The sequence below is a fragment of the Thunnus maccoyii genome, chromosome 3, assembly GCF_910596095.1.
Source record: "Thunnus maccoyii chromosome 3, fThuMac1.1, whole genome shotgun sequence".
In the NCBI taxonomy this organism is placed as follows: Eukaryota; Metazoa; Chordata; class Actinopteri; order Scombriformes; family Scombridae; genus Thunnus; species Thunnus maccoyii.
In genome coordinates, this window is record NC_056535.1 from 19,136,778 (window position 1) to 19,158,684 (window position 21,907).

Sequence of the window (21,907 nt, forward strand, 5' to 3'; positions counted from 1 at the left end):
CACATACATATATAAAAACAAGGATGTAGTTTGAGTACTTTAAATGAAACAATCCAACACCAAAATGTAAAAAGAGTATTGTTTGTACTGAAAAATTATCTCTTTTCTTTTTTTTTTGACTTATAACTTGGACATCAAGGTATTGATACATTAAGCTTGATCAAACATTATTATTATTATTATTATTATTATTATTATTATTGTATAAAATCCCATTCAGAGTTGGTGCCAATTTGTTATGGGCTAATATCTATAAGTCAAGAGGAAATCAACATGACATAAGATCCTTGTAGACTGATTTATGCCATGCAGGGATGTAAAGCTCTGAGTTTGAGCAGTGCACATGAGAATTATGTAAATTATACCTTCCGTTACATCTGCTACTGGGTTGCCAGGTTTCGGTAAGGTTAGTGCTGTCAGTGAAAACGTCACAATCCCCTCACAAGAAAAACTTCATCTCTACAGGTTTCTAAATATTTCTAAAGAGAGATATCAAATAGACCAAAATGCTTGGCTGTTTGTAGTTGCATGTTGGCCTTTAACGAATTTAAGCAATAGCACATTTCAAGGCCTTGCATCATTCCAGACCTAAAATGGGATAATCTGTGTTTTCATTTAATTTGATTTGAATATCAAACACCATGATTTGGAAATGACTTTAGTCTTTAAAGGCTGCCTATGTTTAAAGCAATATCTGTTAAAAGCATAATGAAGTCTTCAGCACAGGCTTTATCAAACCACTGACTACTGTTAGCTTTTACCTAGATGTTGTAGGAAAAAAACGTAGGTTTAGAAGTTCCTCACAAACGACAGCTATAATTAGTTTAAATTAATTAAATCAGTCAATCTGTTGGCCACTCTGAAAGAACCATTGTGCCCTCTACTGCTGAAAGTCAATACATCCTGGACCTGAGAACAAATGCACACACACAAGCAGAAATGTCACTGGAGCACTCAACTTCAGCACAACAGACGGCTGGTACGAGATGTTGACAATAAGGTGAAGACAGCCACTCAGGTTAACCATCATCTTAACCTGCAGAAAGATGAGGTTCCAGTTTTTCTGGTAGGACTGAGGAAGACAAGTTGGGGCCAGACAACTGTCCTTGTGATGACCATCTGTCACTGAGCCAAAGAGCAGAGATGCCTGTCTTGCCATGATGCAACTATCAGTTGCCAGAACATGTTCAGGCGGAATTGAAACTCTAGAAATTGGAATAATAAGACTAATAGTTGCATTATGCTCAAAACTGATAGGACTAGAGAGTTGAGACAATTTTATTATAATTCAAAAGTTTTTTCAGTTTAATGCTGAAATTGATGCTCCGAGTTGATCCTCCACCCAAGTCCATGTGTCTTTGTTTTGGCCTGTTTGGTGTTGCTGTCACTTTTCAATATTTCATTAACAAGATACATTCACTGTGCTGTACGTGAGCAAGACAGCATTTGCAGAACATGTGATACAGCAAGGTAATCGTAATAGTGTTTGGCCATAAGGTGCGTGGTACCCTCCGTTATTAACACTTATTTATTTGGACCACTCTCCCTCTTGTAGGAGGAGCATCTGTTGGTGCCTGGCTTTACATTGCTTTAAGATGAAGGGTGGCATCAGAGGCCTGTGATGCAGATGGTGGTAGCAGACTTTTTATTCTTTTGGATGACTCCCCAGCATGTTGTTAGGTGGGGTTATGTGGCAGGAGGGTGTTGTTTAAGGCATCATTTGTGACTGGAGAGTGATTAGAGACTCCACTCACTGGATCTCACAGCTTTAAGGTAATTTAACAAGCAAGTTAACAGCGCTCACATACATACACATTGATTGGTTGCATCCTGAACATTGATCATGTTCTCTTACATTGAGGCTGGTTTGAGACACACATGGACATGTGCACACACAACACAGACCAGACTGAAATGCTGGAGCAATGTGTCCCATGTTGTTTTGTGGTTGTTTTTCCATAGAGAGCTGTGAGCACGACTGGTCTCACTTCTTGTCCATCAACAACCCCAGCAAAGACAAACAATAATACATACATGTTATTGGAAATGCTTCCAAACAACACATATTTCTGTGAATTTGATATTCTATTTATGTCTCTAGAATCATGAGGTCTGTAAGTTGTGCTGACGATGGTCCTTTGACTGAAATGTTCACTTTTTGTCACATTTTTTTCACTGTGTCACTTTATTCACATTAAATAAATTGATTTTTTTGCATCCTTTACTTTTTTGTTATTGTGCCACAACATTTTTATGGAATGGCACTGCCGTTTTTGGCCACACACACCTGACACAATTTTTTGAAAAATCTGGATTTAAGAGCACAAACCTTGTTACTGTTCTAAAAAAAAACCAACCTTTTCAGCCAGGCAGGAAATCAAATTATTACACTTTATTAAACCCAAACTACTGAAATCTTTTTGAAAATCAGGAGCTTTTAAAATCATGTTTCCCCACCACCAACAAACACACACATAGTGTACATACATGTCACATTTGATCCCTGTTGTTTTATTTAAAAAAGTGTGTTTTTCAGTGAATAATGAGAAATATTATTATTATTCTGTTACTCTGAGGGTGACACTTGATAAATTAAAGTGAGCGTGAAGCGTCTTTTTCAACGTTATCAGGTCATGTTCATTATTCAAACAAACAGCTGTTGGCACAGTTTTCTTACAGGTTTTACACTTTCCCTGAAATCAATTATAAAAGTTGCATATGACAACACAATGTAATGACACTGGTTAAAAACAGTGCAACTGAATAATGACAACACATACCATATGCATGGAACACTATATATTACACATAACTACATGTCAGTATGAATGGCATTCAAAATGATGGATTTTCTCTCCTTATTAACTTCACTGAAATGTCATATAATATTAAAAAATTAATACATAGTTGGTTGGATCAGAGAAAGATGGTGGGTGTGGATCACAGTCTGGCAGGTGCTCCACCTTTCCAGAAAAAACACTTGGAAACCGAAAATTTAACATAGTTAAATTATGACATATTAGGAACTCATTAACAATAGAAGCATCAGAAACATTTTTGCATGCTATGATTTTTTTTACCTTTTCATCATTGTATATCCTGCTGGTCCCAGGCCAGTAAGACTCTGCTGAAATTGAGATTCTTTTTAAACAAACTTTCTGATAGGAAATCATTAAATCATTGTAACATATTGTCCAAATAAATCCTCTTAAGTTTTGAAAATCTCATTCTGTTTTCAGAAGTTCAATTAGTATTCAAGATAATTCACAATGTTGCTCCTCCACTATTGAAGAGCTTTTTTCTAGCCCTGCCCTAAGCAAATGAGCAGAACCTCTCGATCTGCTCTAAAGTCAGACCTAAACATCCCACTGCGGCGGACTGCGTTTGCACAATCTGCTTTTTCATTTAATGCCGTGACATTGGAATATGCTTCCTGCTGAGCTTAAAACTTGCACAGACTTTCATTCTTCTTCCTATGGTGCAAAAAAATGAATATTGAGCAACCAGTCATGTCGACATTAATTTGACCATGATTCAGATTTTAAATTGTAATGAATTGTAATTTTATAGATGTACTGGATGAATGTGCTGGTATTTATATGTTGATGTGTATTTTTAGATTTGTCTGTATAATTGTTAGTGTGATAGAGACTATGTGATGGTGTTGCATGTAAATGAATGTATATATGTAGTAATTCATCCTGCCATATCACTGGCTTGGTACAAGTGTTATTTATTTATCTGTATTCTTTTGTTCCTTGCTTGTCTGTCCATTGTGTCATATGAAAACAATTTAGAAGCATCTGATGAGTGCATTTATTTTGACCTTGGCCAGGGAAGTTTGTCTTCTGTTTGTTTATCTGTTTGAATGATTTCCAAATACAGATTTCAGTGCATTTGGGGCAGATGTTTGAAAGGATTACTGAACTTTTTTGAACATGAAACAAATCAGACAAATGCTCATTATTTGATATTGTCTGTTACTTTGTGTATTTTGTTGCAGATCTGGATCCAGATGCAGATTATGAAAAGGCACAGAATATAGCTATGCAACCAATCAGTCATACCACACCAGCATGTTTATTCTAATATGCATGTCTTATGTTTTATGTTAGGTTGACAGAAATGTCACTCAAATTAGTTTTCAAATGGATATTTGTACCTGTTGATGGCACTGGATGGATCATGAGGATCACCAAAACAGTAGGAAACACAATATAAAGCTATATGATGCTACATTTCTCATTAAAAATGCTGGGTGTTTTAGAGGTCTTATAGGATTCGGCAAATGATAAATATCTTAAATAAATAGTTGGACATTTTGAAAAATAAACATTCGTAAACAACCTTAATATATGTAATATATATATATAATATATATCCTGAAACATATGTTTTTTTAAATATATTTTTGGGGAGCATTTTAAGCCTTTATTAGATAGTGACAGTTGAAAGATCATAGGAAACAAGGGGAGAACATTATGGTATGTGTCTTAACCAGCAAGCCAACAGGTCATGTCCCTAAACACAATGTTTTACAAATACTAACTTTAACCTAAACCATCTTTCCCTTAAGCCAACCAAGTCATTTTTGCACCTAAACTCAACCAAACCTTAACTATAGATAAATAGACTAGTGATATCGTCCTGCCGACAGGGGTGTCACATCATAGGAACATTGTTCTGGAGTGCATGGACCAACAATATGTGTTGTAGTTTAATTTGTAGGACTTGCTACAAAGTCCACCTACCAGCTCCTTTAATGGGTTAATGGATAATTACAATTTAATACAAGTTGAATCTTATTTTTGCACTTCCATCATTTCTATCAGGTTATGAAAACATTGTACTCACCAAAGTAATTACTGAGATCTGAACACATGGTGATATTGCTACAACAAAGTCAGACAGGCAAAAGCTCACTAATTAACACTTTTTATGTGTTAATCTGTACTAAAAACCGAAGTGTAAAAATAACTATACTAAATAAATTGTGGTTTTATGGGGATTCATTTGCTGGACCTACTTCTTGGCCAGGTGCAGTGACTTCCTGTTGCCTTGTCTTCACCGTGATGTTGCTAGGCAACCAGCAGAGACATCAATTGCTTCTTTAATAATGCAATTAGTGAAATGGCAATAATCATAATTTACTGACTGACTGATTAACTGACTGAATTGCTTTTCTAGTGGCATTTTGAGTATTCTGATATAATACAGATGAAAATTTGTGAGTGCATACTGTACGGTAATAGTAATGTTGTGGTTTGTTTAAATCTGAAGAAATAAAGGATCTTGGACTCTCTGGTTGGTAAGGGAGGAATACACTTTCAATCATACAGGTTAAGAACCCTGGAAGTAGTTTATTACAGAGTTTAACTGTGCAGTTAAAATCTACAAAAGATACATCATGAAAATAGGAACAGAACTGTCATAATATCAAGTAACCACATTCTCTTACTTGGTAATTTATATCAGTTATTTGCAGACAATCAAATATTTTATGATCTGCCTTTTTAGCAACACTAGAAACAGCAGACTGCATTGTGTGTTTATGGGTTGAGCATAGAATGCATGGTATCACTTAAAATGGTGTATAATGGTGTATAAGCATAAGGTGTATTGCCTCTACAGAGGGGAAAAGCAATGACCTTACCTTCCCTTAAAGAAAACATCCTTGAAGTAAAATAACTGTGATCCTCCGGGGCTCAGGAGAAATCTCCATCCCCAGAAGAGACGTTGGCACAGCCAGACCTGCTTTGGGAAGAGGAGCGTCGGTGGGCCTGCGGGCTGATGAGTCACTTTGAGGCAGATCTGAGAATACCGTTATGGCTGCAGGGGCTGGAGAATTGTCAACCACGCGGTCTTAAACCTGAAGAGCTGCGGGAAGGAGTCTCCCCCTCACTTTCTCTTTCTCACTTTCTATTAAATGACAGTGAATGAATCATTTTTTATTATAGTTCACATTTATTCAGGACACAAGTTATTGAATTATCGCTTTAACACCTAGCAGGATGCAGAGGTGGGTGCTCAGAAATTAGCACAAAGGTATGTTTCTTAGGCAAAGAGATCAGAGCTATTGAGAAAATGCAGGCAACAGGCATAATAGTCTCTAGATTCAAAGATAATGAAGTAAAGATTCTGTCTTAAGTTCAAAATGCCATATAGAAGAAAATGAAAGTGTTTCTATATGCTCTTATCTTTCTGTGTATTAGAAATTACTTTTTTATCTTAAGAAGGCTGTAGAAACCTATGAACTAAATGCAGTGCATAAGGTCTTCTCTAAGCAGAGCAAAAGATTACCTTACTCTATTATACAGTAATTTGAAATGGAGGTAAAGGTTAATGATGAAAGGAAGACCGCTGTCTTGTGGCCAAAGGTCTCATGCTGGCAGACAGAGGATTGCTCACGAATGTTTTACAGAAATGACTCAACACTTAAGGGACTGTTTCAATGATGGACTAATCAAGTGTATTTCCATTTTTCTTCCACACAAGTGAGACTTATAAAGTAAATGCATTCCTCATGTGTCTATGTGGTATCTGTTTGTGTAATCTAAGCCTAAATAAATGGTACAGTACCTTGGTTTCTGTACTTTACCAGGCAATTAAAAAAGGAAATAATGCATGTTTTTAATCATGGCAAAAATGGTTTGGATTTTTGAGAATTAAGTAAAAGTTTATGAATTGCATGAGCTACTGTAAAGCACCCTCACAATACCACTATTCATGTGTGCATTAAAATCCTGTGTTCACATTGAGCTCCAATAAAGACGATGAAATAAAAAATACATTTTCCAAGTTCTAATTCTGTGTCTGTATGTTAATTGTTTGGTTATATATTGGTATAATGCAGACATATTGCATGTAAAAAAAATCATGTTTGAGTATTTTTATGTAAATTTTTCTCTTCTTGTAAAATATTAAACCATTGTGATGACTAATCCTGCAGTCATCCTAGGGCCTATACACACATTTATTCATGCATTAAATGTGAGATGGGGCAACTAATTAACCAACCCCTCATTCATCATCATTGCACTTGACTGTTAGTTTGTCCGTTGTAGCTGGTAGCAGCAGAGGTGTGTATTTGGATTTCAGTTGGCAAAAACTTTCTTTTGTCTTGTTTACATTTCCGTCATCTACAGCTCTGAATTCACTAAACCATGCCCACTTTAAAGCGATCCAACCAAATCACCTTACTTGGAAATATGTTTTATTCCCACATTTTGGGTAATAGGCTTGTTTATCAGCTGTACAGAGATTGGTCCAAGGTGTATTTAGCCTGGCTTAGCAAAAAAAATTAGAAAAAATAATTGGAAGCAGATGGAAACCATTAGCCTCAGTCAAAGGTTAAAAAAAACTGTCTTCCTAGGTGACAAGAGGCACCTGGGAAGGCAGAATATCCTGCTGCCTGGGTTTTGTTCAGGAAAGTGTTGGAAACAGCTTGAGTTTCTTCTGAGACTTCTGAGATGCTGCATGTTCAAGAAATAACCCCACGGTCCTGAAACTACAATGTCTGGATTTCTGTTTCTTCATGTGTTAAAGCAGGATTTATATGTATAAATATACATATACAGCATATGTGTGTGTGTTTGTGTGTGTGTTGATATGCTTTTATAATATACATGTTAAATGAATGGCAGAATATAACAAGATTGACCTCAGGATGCCACAGAACAACAAACCCAAGAGGCTGAGGATACTATGACAACATTATACCTATATGGCAACAATACGCCAACAAAGATGAAGGAGGAATCGACAAACTGTATGTTTGAGTAAGATATAGTCCCAACTGAAAATACCACTAAGCAACAAAATGAGAGATTTCTTTGTGCTGAAACCTGCCTGAAATGAGACTAGCTGAATGTTATACACTGACGTGTCATCATGGTATATGTTTGACAGAAGCGCTGTCATAATTTGACCTTTTAAGCCAAAGTTTTATGATACATGTTTAGATCTTTGTGGTTATATGTTTTAACCGAGTTGAAGGTTTTAGCCCAATGCCATTCCTGAAGCCTTGATTGTGGATTTTGTTTTTAAGTGAGTTCACCCTCACCAGGCTAGCTTAGCAAGGTTTGCTTTTAGGCTGGTTGCTATTGCTAGTGGGCCTCTGAAACAGCTAAACATCATCATGGCTGTATGTGGGCATTGCCAGCCAGCACACTCACTGTTGCAAGACAACATTAGATGGCTGAAACAGGGTCTTAAGAGTCTGTCCACTGAGTGCTCAGCCCCTGTCGCACACGGCAATGCCACTATTCCCTGGTCCAGCCCTGTCACCAGAGCCCCCCGAGTGGTCAGGTGTGCACACTGAGGCACCTCGCGAGTCAGTTGGTGGCTCAGTGGAAGAAATCAAAGCTCTAGGTACACTGTGAGTTTACGAAATCTTTATTACAATCTTATAACAGTGAAGTTAAAGATGCAAGAACAAAATATTTTTTGGAGCTCATCACCTCCAACCAGCACAAGCCTAGTTTCTTATTTAAGACCATTGATTGATCAATCAGTACTGGCTCTCCTGGTGCCTGGTGTTCTTATCTCTTCAAATGCAGATTGTGAAAGGTTTTTAACCTTTTTCATAGACAAGATTGAGGACATTCTAATGAAGATTCACCCACCCACTTCTGTGTCTGACTTAGTTGTCCTCAGCTACTTTACGCGTTTTTAAGGAAATTACTATTTGAGAATGAACTGAAACAACTTCACATATGACACCAACATCAAGCCTTCTGGACATAATACCTACCAAATTCTTATTAGAGGTTCTAGATACTGTAGCCCATGCCTGCTCTCAATCATCAACCGTTCTTTATTTTCTGGTTGTGTTCCCAATTATTTTAAGACCACTAGTATCCAGCCATTTCTCAAAAAACCTGGCTCTGATCCCTCTGACCATAACAACTATAGACAGAAAATCCTAGAGAAAATTTTCTCAAATAAGTTGTTGGAAGTCTATCTATCTATAGTCTATAACAATATATTTGAGAAATTTCAATCAGCAAGCAGCATTGTTAGAGTTATCAATGATATCTTGAGGTGAATGCAGGTGAATGCAAAGTACTGGTTCTGCTTGATCTTAGTGATACAGTTGATACGGTGGATCATAGCATTATTACTGAACGGTCGAGAACATGGGTTGGTATCTCCAGGATTTCCCTCCAGTGGTTCCCCTCATACTTTTCTAACAGAAAATCTGTTGTGTCTGTTGATGGCTTTACCTCCTCACAAGCATTGTCTGTGTATGGGGTGCTGCAGGGCTCTATTCAAGGACCGATTTTATTTTCTCTTTACTTACTCCCTTTGGGCCACATTATCAAACAGAATATTTCATTTTATTGCTACGCATAAGGTACTCACCTGTACTTGTCTTGCAAACCATCTGAATCAGTCAGGTTATCTTCCCTGCATAATTGCCTAGCTGCAGTTAACCTCTTAACAGTTAAATACACAAACTATGCTACACAACTCCTATGTTTAAGTGGGTACTCATGCAGCATATCTTTGGAAAGCTAAGATTCTTGTGATTCAATTGATGCAAACCATTTCAAGATATAATCACAACAATAGGTACAATCAATGCCTTTGTCAGACCAACAAACAATTACAAAATGCAGGCAACTCACCTATGAAGCCTCATATCATTCCACTGATCCATAAAACTTAGACAAAAACAGCCTCGTTACATTGGCAAAGGTCCAGTCGATCCAATCCAGTAAATATTTAGTCCAAAACACATTATTACATCAATAAATACCCACAAACCGCTGTTGAATCATTTCAAATTAGCCGGCAGATGTGCCTAATTTTCCATGTATTCTCCATCATAACTCGAGTTGGCAAGTAAACATTAGCAATAGCTTGGTATCAAAATGGTGGCTGTTCTCTGACCTTTCGATTGACACCTTATTTGACCCAATAGGAGCTTCCATGTCCTGTCCACAGCCTACAATAGCCAATGAGAGGCTGCATCGAAAGGAAGTGCCTGCCTCTCTTCTTTTGTGTAAAGACCAAGACAATTGGAAGTGTTTGAGTTGATGACTAGCATTTTGTATAGCCAATGAAATTCTGAGAATGACCATACGCAGTTTTAGTAGGTTCTATAAAACCACAAGTTATTATGTAAATTTAAACAGTTTGCTGTGTGTTGCTATTTATATAAACTGTTTTTCCACCATAGCACTTGTTTTGACTCTTTTAGATGCACAAAGATTAGTTTTAAGAAGGGAAAAAAGCACTATAATGTGTTTATACTTCAGTTACTCTGAAGCAGGGGTCCCTTGGAGTCTCCAAATGGCCTTTTTTTGGAAAACGCCTGGACATATCCTTAGATTAACATGTGTAAAATATTAATTTTCTGTGGTATTGATATCAAATTTGAACTTTGACTAGGTAAGGCTAAATGCTGTGGACCCTTTGTGTTTTTCAGCTAATGAGTCTCAGCTATAGGTCATCTGGAGGCATCTGTCTGCAAAAAAAATATTCAGGCGGAAATAAAAACCTTCTACTTCAGTGTGTTCAAACGTCCATTACTTAATGCCAGTAGCACTTACAATGATTCTGCCTATTGGGGAAAAACCTTCAGAGTGTTACCTTCCAAAAGAGACCAAAATCATGCATGTACTCCAAATGGTTCAAGAATAGCTTTCAATTTACTTTGGGTTTGCCCGGGAAAGGCATTTTAGGCAAATTTTACAGGAATTTACAGGAATGGATGGCAGTAAATTTTCTTCAGCTTAACCCCTCCATAACGGAAATCCTTATTATAGGTCCTCAGCACACTCATGGCCAAGTTCTGCCTGCACTTGGCTCTCTAGCTCAGCATGTAGTACCGACTGTTAAAAGCTTGGAGTTATTTTAGATCAGCATCTCACTCTTTAGTCCCATGTTAAAAGGCTAGCTCAGTCGTGTTTTTTCCACTTGAGAAATATCTCTAGATTTATTTTTCTTTTATTTCTTTTAATGATCCTCAAAGAGTGATTCATGCTTTATGACTTCTTGTCTGGATTATTGTAATGCAGTGTTTACATGTCCTAGGCAAAACATGATTGCACAACTTCAGGGTGCCCAAAATGCAGCCACCATACTTTTGACCAAATCATGAAAGCATGATCATATCTCCCCTATTTTAGCTTTCCTTCACTGGCTGCCTGTCCGTTTTCGAACTGATCTTAAAATTTTACTCTTGACTTTTAAGGCCCTGAATGGTATGGCACTGAGCTACCTGGCTGAGCTTCTAAATCATTACTCACCAGCCTGTAGCTTGAGATCTACTGATAAGGCCCTGTTAGCTATTCCCCAGTCAAGGCTGAAAACCAAGGGTGACTTTTGCTGTTAGGGTCCCAACCCCTTGGAATACCTTACCTGAGGAACTTAGACTAGAAAATTCATTGCCTTCTTTTAAATCGTCTCTCAAAACTTACTTCTACTATTTGGCTTTTGATTAATTATTTTATCTGTTACTGAATTTATCTGTTACTTTTATGTGTTACTTTTGTCCATTATTTTATCGTTACTTTTAACTATTTTCTGTGTTATTTTATTTTTTGACTCTGATTTTGTATGTGATTGTTTTCCTGATTTCTTTTATTTGTCCTTGTTTGTGAAGCACTTTGTAACAGTTGTTTTGAAAAGTGCTATATAAATAAAGTTATTATTATTATTAAATCGATTCAATAGAACAACACAATGAACGGCAAAAAGGTCTTTATTTCATTGTGTGTGTGTGTGTGTGTGTGTGTGTGTGTGTGTGTGTGTGTGTTTGAGCCAGGGAGCAGGACGTGTTAATTCAGTGATGCCAACGTTGCCCTTTAATGTAACAAGTCTGCCCAAACACCTAGTGCTGAGCTGTACAAAATGCCAACAATGGAGCCACTGTGTTGTGTACTAAATCTTGTTCACCAAGCCCAGTTTGTTTTGTATGAAGTCCTGGCTGAAATGCACACTGCATATAAATATCCCTTTTCGTTTTCATTTGGAATAAGTCACTTGTAATTTTTATGTTGAAATAGGTAGGTTTTTTCTGTATTAGTCCTTGCATTGTTCAAGACAACATGGAGGTCTGTATGTTGCAATTCTCTCAACTCCAATGACCTGTCAATCACACATTAAAATGGATAACATTCTCATGTATGCCAGATAACCATTTGCTACCATTCACAACTGGTCTTGAATAAGGAAATAAATATAAGGTTAAAGTTACATCAGTTAACAATTATTGATGACATTTCTAGACATTAAAGGCATCCAAAATAATACATTTTATTATTTCAAAAACATTTAAAACAATTATACACAAAAAATGCTGTGCAGAGCAGTGATATAGCACTATAAAGGCTTCTTGCTGTGATTTCCTTTGAAGCCTTTCTGTCTACTGGTTGGAATTTGTTTAAAGCAGACTTAATCACTGTTCTAATTTGTTTGCTTGGCACAAAGTTGGTAACCAGGTCTGTAACCATAGCAGCATACAGAAACTTTTGCTTTGTAACCTTACCTCTCAGTCCAAATTGTTCAACAAAATGTCCACAAGTCAGGTCCAGCATTTTGTTTTGTTTTTTGTCTCAATGTCTTCAACACATACCTTATTGTATTGGATTAGTCCTTAGTTACACAATTTAGGAATAAACACAATATATTACATTAGACAACCTTAGCTTGTGGCAGTGCAAGCATATTAGGTGAGTAAAATTCCCCCAGTGCACTGGACATTATTATGTGCAGGCATGTGTTCAAGACATAGCATGCCTCAGCAAATCCCTCATAGTCAGTAGCAAATTAAATTAAAATGACCTGTTGGGATTACAGAATAGCACGAACCAAATTAAACATGTTTGGTTTCTGGCACTAATAAGAACAAAGCATGTGTCATGTTTTGATTAAAATGTCATTTTCATTCAGTGATACACACAGAGATGGTTTCATGAAAGGGTTAATGTGTTGTGCATTTTGTCAATTTCTCAATACAAGTAAAAGCCAAAACCAAAGTGGCAACTACACTTGCAGTAACCATTTCCTCCCATCATATTGCAGACACAAGACACCTGGTTTCCATTCTCACTTCTTGTTTCTTCTTCATCAATCTTTTAATGGCCAGTTGTATTATGTTCAGTGTAGCAGCTCTGTATCTACCTATACAGATAATGTGTGATAACATGTAGTTGTTTATGCAAATTGGCTCTCTGTCTTATCTTGTAAGTGGATTGCTGCTGATTGCCACTGACTTTTTTTAAAGGTAATATTTCTTAAAATAAAATTGCTACTCATAAACCACTGTTCAGGATATATACAGTACATAATCAAATCTAATTTAACTAAGCTTTAGTCTGTTTACAAAGGTGTGACAGGATCGTGCATGAGGAGGGTGATAGAACGAACTGGAGGCTGTGTATATAGCCATATTTTGGAGAAACTATTCATGTTTGAATGGATTATGCTGCAACAATGATTAGACAAGAATTGTTATAATTAGAGTACATGGTGACTGATATGAATTCAAGTTTACCACAGCTGCTGCACATAACTACAAGGACACATTTTGGATGAAATGTTGCTTGAAACGCACATGATGTTGCTTCCTTGCAGAAAAATTTGCTACCAACTGGGATGACTGTACTCCTTAGTGCAAAGGTCTGTATGGATTTTGGAGCTGCAGAGGACAAAACCAGTTTATATCTCTATTTTACACAGGCTTCATCCCTGAAGAGTGATGGGTCAACTACACCACTTATAACACATAAAAGCATTGAACACCCAGGTATAAAATTAAGGTTAATGAACCTCTTATGTTACATGTGAATATTGTATGGTCCTTTGTCTTTTTTTGTTTTTCTTCAAAATAACAGTTGGCACCATGCCATTCACAGAAAGGGGACATTAACAACAACAAAGGAAACAAAGACACCCATGAACCAAATTGCTTGCAATGTACATGTAGGATTTTTTTTCTGCTGATATGAGCTATCTCCACCTGCAGGAAGCTACTAACAACCACAATGTTGTCATATTGCCAAGTCCACCTCCAGGGCAATAAACTCACAAACACAAACACATACACAAACACACACACACACACGAGAGATGAAGAAGTCCACTGTTTGTTTCTAAGCTCCACTGAGAAACATTTCTAAATTAAAAGGATTTTAATCTTTACGTGAAACCTAAATCTATGTATAGACCAAAAACAAAAATGAGAGGGCAAAGGTAACACTATGATCAGTTGAAAATTACAAAATGACAGAGCAGTCTTCACTGGTAGGTAATGCAGGTGTATGTGCAGCTGTTTGCACCACTGAGCCATATCAGGGTTAAACAAAACCACCACTGAGCTCTCAATGAAGCTATGCCAACTACAACAGAAAATAGCCAATTCTGTCTGTCTGGTTCTCTCTCTCTCTCAAACTCACTCACACACACACACACACACACACACACACCCAACACCAACATGCTGCTAGAAAACTGTAATTTTTATAAAGGAGGGTCGAATTGACCAGTCTTGAATCTATTCACTGCTGTCCAACAACATGAAAAGAATTGAGCTGGTTTGAAAAATTGGTCTTCCCTACTACTTCTCAGCTGTCTCAGCTGTCTCACAGCAGCATACCTCATATTAAATGAGCACAAAGTTTGAGATTGACTGTATGCTTGACTCATGCAGTTAATAAAAAATCAATGATGTCCATAAGACTTTTCTATTTCAAAGGGCACTGTGCATTGATATATATTATGCATATGATGTTGCATCCATGTGATACATCTTAGGGCTTCCCATTTCTTCTTGTCAGTCAAGTCTCTCTTCTTTTTTAGGTATTATGTACGAAAGAAACACAGAGCACAGAGGGTCATGGAGGAAACAAATAAAGTGACAAAGAGAAAGAAACGGAATATTTTTATTTCAAGTTAAGTTATGCATCCTTCCAAGCACAGTCTGTCAAGGTGGTGAATTATGAATCTAATATTCAACTTTATATTTTATAAATTGCAACTTATTAAAGTATAACCTCCAATATTGTATAATTATTCTTGTAAGCATGCTTGGATATATTTTTTGTACATTATTAATATATTGTACTATGAATTATATTTTTGAAATACCATTGAAAAGTGTTATCAGTATAGGCAGGTAGTATCACACATTACATATATATATATATATATATATATATATATATATTTGCATTATGAGCTGCTATATTGTCCTGAGTTCTGTTTGCCCCTTGCTCAGACCAGCAAGCAAAAACACACTTTTTTTTTTTTTTTTTAACAAAATTTCACTGCATAAACAACAGTTAATTTGAATTTTATTGTATACAAAGAGGAGCCCTCAAATGAAATGTGCTGAGCATTTCTGCAAAAATAACCTGAAGCAGAAGCCAAAGCGGAAATTAACGATGCTTGTAAATCTCACATTTGTCTCTCTTGCCATTGGTCTACCTCGCCAAAACATTAATAGCACCTGCTGAGAACAAGCTATTAGCTTTGCCAACGTAAAGGTTTGGTGCTGCCAGCTCTTGTCATGGGGAGTAAGTTTTTGCAGTATTTGCTCGTGCCATAAAAATTATCCAGCTCAATCTAGTTTTTTTGGAAATCTAAACAGTATGGGGCAGGATACATAATTTTCAGTCCAAGCTGACAGACTTTTTATGTTCCCTGCTTTGATTGTGTGAAAAGCTTTTTTCAATGCGCCATACTTGGAGGAATTACAGGCAATATGCATACATGTTGGAAACCATAAATCAAAAAGCATTGAGCATCACTGTCTTTCATCACTTTAAAAAACCATACCGGCTTGGTAGAGGTGAGTAATTAAAGTCATTTTTATTTTCAATCAGATTCCATCAAATAAAAAATAGTATTATAATACTGTACCAATACAGATACTTTATGTGAAGTCCTCCCATGTAAAAACAAATGTCTCAGTGAGTTAATTTTGATTAAAGAACTATTTGCATTAGTTTACATTCACAAAGATCAGATGTCTCTCAATGTTTCTGCAGTTACAAAACACAGATTTACTAAAGAATGTTTAACAAATGTTCAGCTTTATTGTTTCACCATGTAGGATTCTTGATGGGGTGTGTATGAGAAGCAGAAAAACATTGCCTGTGACCATAATCCAGGCAAAACAGTTTAGAAGAAAAAACAATAATTTCAAGGAGACAAGGTTGCATTGAGTGTTTTTTTTGTGCATGCACAGTAACTGTGTGACTTATACTGTATGTTTTCATTTCATTTTTCTCACTGGTAGAAAATTATATTTGATAGGGGTGTTGGGTGGTTGAGCATTGGTGACTTAATGTAGCATAGTCCATTTTTCATCATTTCCCTTTAGAAGCTCAGCTACTGTAACCTGCTGCAGAGCTCTCCAGTTATCTTCCCCAAAGATCAGAAGGGCAATGCATTTTCATCATGTGCCTCGTGGTCCCAGCCAATTCACAGATCACCGGCTTAGGGTCTACGTTTCACAGACACACTCATCAATCTCTGCTACTCCAAAGTCTTGTCTCAGAGCACAAAGATGAAACACACAGAAAGACAGTTCTTTAGAGGTACTACTGTGTGTGTTCCATCCATTTATCTGCTTCCCTGCAGCCTGAGCAACAAACACCTATCGTGACAGACATGATTATCCAAATTCAGCGCCTTAAATCCTTAAATACTGAAAACTGCCTGTCTGTCTCCAGTCATGCATGTGAATTATCACCTGTCACAGAGGTGACCTGCACTTTCAGAGCAGCACTGAAATGTAATTTGGAGACACCATACTTTGACACATTAATCAACACTCTCCCTCCTGACAGAGACTTTACTGACTTTGGCTTATGCCTCGGGCTAATTTTACTGAATGACAGTCCCTTGCTCATTATCTGTTTCCAGCTCACTTCCTAGTACAGGTTTTCCTGTTCTGGGGTGATACTTGATTGGATCCCAGTAGGTTGTAATCCAAAATGGCCTTAAAACAGCAGAAGATAAAATAAAATCCATTGAAAAGAATTTGGGGAAAAACTGAACCACTGTATTATAAATTGAAGGCTACTGTAGCAAAGTAAGACATGATGGTTTTCTTTTTCTTTTTTTTAAATCAAATCACTTCATGCACTGTTTAATATATTCTTTTAAAATACACTCTTATTGATAAAGAAAATAATAACTGAAGGTAAGTTAAATAAATGCTAATAGGCCCTTTTCACAGCAGAGCCTTGAAAGCACAGGTGTTACTAATAACATTAACGGCATGGCTCTGTTTTATTCAGGTGTCCCACTGACAGCGAGCCAACATGCACAATACCAGGACCCTGAAACTGACGCACCTAAATGGATTTCAGCCATCACTGGTTTTTATTGTTTACACCTGTCCTTACCTACTGCGACATGTCTTCTGTGAAAAAAGACCTCTATTGCCAATGAGATGTAAAGCTTAAGTAAAAAAGCTTTACAAGGGTTTAAAGCTGTGAAAACAATCTGGTGAATTTCCAAATGCATTCTCAAGAGGGTCAGCTCGCAGGGTAACACAAGCTTGCTATAAGTAACTAACATCCTGCAGTTAGAGAATAGACTTTGTAACCGCTTGGCCACATTGATACAGTTTCACATCATGCGGGTCATGTTTTTAACTCTGTTCATTAAAAATGCAGCTGTGTTTGTATTGTCTCATTGGTATTTGCCTAAAGAATCAGAGAGAGTGCTTCTCTGGATTTGGTTAAATAATTCCAAATGAATGGACATGGCATTGATACTAATCATAGCAGACTAGCTGAATGCAATCCTGCAAAGAATATAACAAAGAGCAAAGTGACCTAAATATGTCTTCAGACATAAAAGAAGAATTGGCCTTACCCACTATAAAACCTGACATTGTTTGTACACATGATTTAGCTGAATGTTACGCAGCAGATGCAAAAAAAATAAAAAATAAAAAAAAACCATCAAGTGGGATTACTGTAGGTTAAATCGGAGAAAATATCTAATACCTAATAATCTAAGACAAAAAATTGATTCAAGGGTATGGGTGAGAGACTTGTACCATATAAACTAGGACTTGTTGGGGAATATGAGCAGGCACAATGGATGAGAAGCTATCACAATTAGTTTCTATTCAAGGTTAAGATCGTGGCTTTGTGGAATACACAAAACAGGTCAGAGTAGTTAAAAATCTGACCCATATGCCACTAGCTAGAACAGAAGGAAGGAAGTGAGAATATGGAGGATGGTAATGACCCTGATTACAGACTTCTCACTTTGATTGGTTTGTCTTTGTGAAGTCTTATGGCAAGTCTCCAAAAATAGATGTTGCATATTCAAGGTTGAGCATTTAGTGTGTCCAGATACTGCTAAGGTGACTTGAACAGAACATGTTCCTGTTTTAATTTCACTCAAGTAGGTCAGTCATGTAAAAGTGAAACAAGCATTTATATCATAATAACTTGATCTTTGTGTTACTTGGCATGTGGGGTATATAAAATTACTACTGCATACAATATGTGGGGGACAAATGCTGCTAAAAGCTATAATGACCTCATATGTATTTGCAATGGTGATTTAGTTAAAGTCCCCCTCCAGTCTAAATTTGCTTTATTTCTTGTTCCTTCACTGTGCAGAATAATATATGTGCAGAGTTTGACACTAAAAGTCTGTTTTCACATTCATCTGCATAAAGGGGAAAGTTTCTCTGTGCTTTCCAAAAATCTTAAACTTATGAGCGCAATTTGTGACATCACAACAATTTTTTTTGTGTCCACAATTGTGGCCCAGTATACAACTTACACAAGTGTAATGTGGAAACATGAAGCCTCCAGTACACATATATACACTGAGCATGCAGTTTACAGTGAAGTAACAGACATCTTACGTCCAGCAGTTAAACTTTTAGAATGAAATTCTGGACTTTTTAGTGAGGGAGGAATAGATATAATTTTAAGGATTTTTAAGGAAGTAATATAACTTTTAACACAAATTATTAGTCAAAGCAGAGTATTCTTATATGTCTTCGAACATGTCTGAAGGAGATCTATGGGATTTATATTACCGTCTGTTTTTGGCCATTTGAAAAATACTAAAGGCCAGTGCAGCTTATTGTACAAAGTAAAAAGTGAACAGGAGTGAAATAAGGTGGAATCTTATGCTGCACTCTGATAAGTCTGCTGCCATCAGTGAATAAATCTATCTCATGCCCTTGCTCTATTTGTCATAGTCTGCTCTTTAATTGGAAGTTACTAAAGTCGAGTACTAATGCTGTCACCTACAGCAAATGTTTTTAATGATAATTTATTAACAAAGAAAAATTGGAAATCCACTTGAAAGCAAATGGAAACATTTACCTTTGCATATAAGTGGCTTTGCTGACAAATATTTTGCCTTTCGGGAAACCATTTTCTACACTGTCTTGTGGTGAATGATTTCATTTTTTACTTTGACGGAAGCTTATGCTTCAATGTCTGGCATTAGGGAGGATAACAAAGACAGAATCAATACAAATAGGTTTACAGTCAAAGTCAGCTGATGCTGTGTGATACACTGTCAGATGCATAAAAATGTATTTTTGTCAGCCAGTTCATCTGTAACTCCCTGCATACACATGCTCCCGTACCTGTCTTTCTCAGAAAAACAAAACTATTTAAATGAAAAATCAAACGCTATGTAAATGTGATGATCATAATCAGTCATAATAATGGAGATTGTAATACAACATGCAAAGTTTCACTGGGAAACACATTTTGGTAACATTAACAACATAAATGTGGTCATTCATGAAAAGTAAGATTTGTGTCATCATCACTTCAATATATCAAAACTAACATTGTCTGCACTAATTAGTGTGTTTTGACTGATGCAAATGAATTGATTCTTTTGAAAATAATGAGTGAATTATTAGTCATAATTAAGCATGCTAACAAGCCCTGATTTATTAACTGATTTCTCCATACCAGCTTCGTCAGTGTTCACTGCATGCCAGGCTTTATTTTAATTACGCTGTCTGTCCCAATCAATGTCAAGCCATTCCTGTAGATGGAAAAAAAGTCAATTATGAACCTTTCACTGTGTCATGCTCTGTTGACGCTGTTTCTCTCTTACAAAAATCTGTATTCCAGGGTCATAGTAGAGCAGTAATACAAAGGGGACACAGCTGGGAGGTTACTAGTATTTGTACTTGGCAATCACCTAAGTGCTCTCCATTACAAGAATGAATCTTGGTAAAGTTAACTAAAGAGTGGCATGAGCTTGCACACTGGTTATGATTGCTTGTGTACCGAGAGGTCAATTTTAATTGCTTTGAAACATAATGGGTAAATTTTGAAATATTACTACATTGCTTTCTGGACAACAGGACTATGCTTGGAGCAAGTTATGAACACTACAGAAATGTGAAAAACTCAAACAGCAATGTGACATTCATAAACATTCTGATCGTCAGAACATGCTGGGCACAATGAATGCTCTGCATGAATTTGTAAAGGAATCTACTTGTTCAAAAGGAACAGAAATGAAGAGAATTATATCTGCTGTATGGGGTGACAACAATGAGCCTGATAGCTGCGGCCATTAAGTTCAAGTTCATTTGACATGCCGACTATGAAAGATACAACTGAGTGGTAGAGACCTACACAGAGAGGTATAGTTTTGTCCATTCATCATAAAGAGGTAAACATGGAAACATTAAAACAGCAGGCATGCTAACATGAACCTGAAGCTCCTGCATTTACAATACTGTGAATGTGAAACTGGTTCAAGGAGAAGCAACCAGAAGAACTCAAAATGCACATTATCCACTACAAGATGAACGATCTGAGATGAATTATACTTTGAAATGTTGGCACCATCTGGGAACTTTGATAAAATACAGGAATTCATTTTTCAAGATCTGAGCAATATCTGATACAGCTACTGTATGTGTCCTAGAGTTCTCTTTGACGCCAGGGGTAGCCTGTGGCACAGGCTGCATAGGCGGGCGCCAAATAGGGGGTTGGGGGGCACCAAATGAGTGGGATGTTTTTTTTTTTCCTTTTGTTTTTTTTACTGTTGTGCTTGTATAGCCTACAGCTTTTGGAATTATTCACTTCCTCTCCCTTCTTAATGTTTTTCCTCTCTTTTTTCCCCCATTGACTTGCATGGGTTTTCATCTGGTTTGTTTTTCAAAGCCTTACTGGTCGCTCAGTTCTACCAAACTTCATATGCTACCTCAGGCCATGCCACCAAAAACTCATTGAACGGCACCTTGAACCCCAAGTTGCCTTTTTTTTCTGGAAGACTGGGAGGATTTTGTCTGGGCTGACTACCATTGTTGCATCTCATTTTTGTGCAAGTTCATATCTGAAGTTCCAGGACTGGAGGTACCATTGTTGTACTTTTTTGAAGCTCCAATCTAAAATCTTGCCTAGGGCTTGTTTGACATAACCAGCAAGGATTGAGACAGGATGACCAGCTTATAAAAGTACCTGGCTACGGAGGACTTTGCATTATATCTACTGTACTTTACTGTACATTTCTAATTTCTCATGTTTGTTCTCACAATTAATTCTGAAAATGTTCCAAGGAAAGAATAAATGTCTACTTTTAGCTGCCACTATTTTTTTGCATCTGGAAAAGTGTTTTTGGTACTCCTACATTTCTTGGCCACACAAAACAGTGAACCTGAGCCCTAAAGTGTGTGAGAAAGAAAATGGGGACAGTGATATTGAATTTTGTAGCAGTGTTTGTTCAAGACCAATAAAACTCACTCTAGTCACGGGTGTGACTGGACAGATTTCTTTTTTTGTGGTCTCCTTTGTTGTTATACCCATAAATAACTACTGTGTGTTTGAAGTCAGATACATGCAAAAATGTTAATAAGCGGTAAGCCATACAGTTGTACTTACAGATGTGGTCTCCCTCAGTAGCTAATTAAAAAGACATCTTTTTGATCTCATAA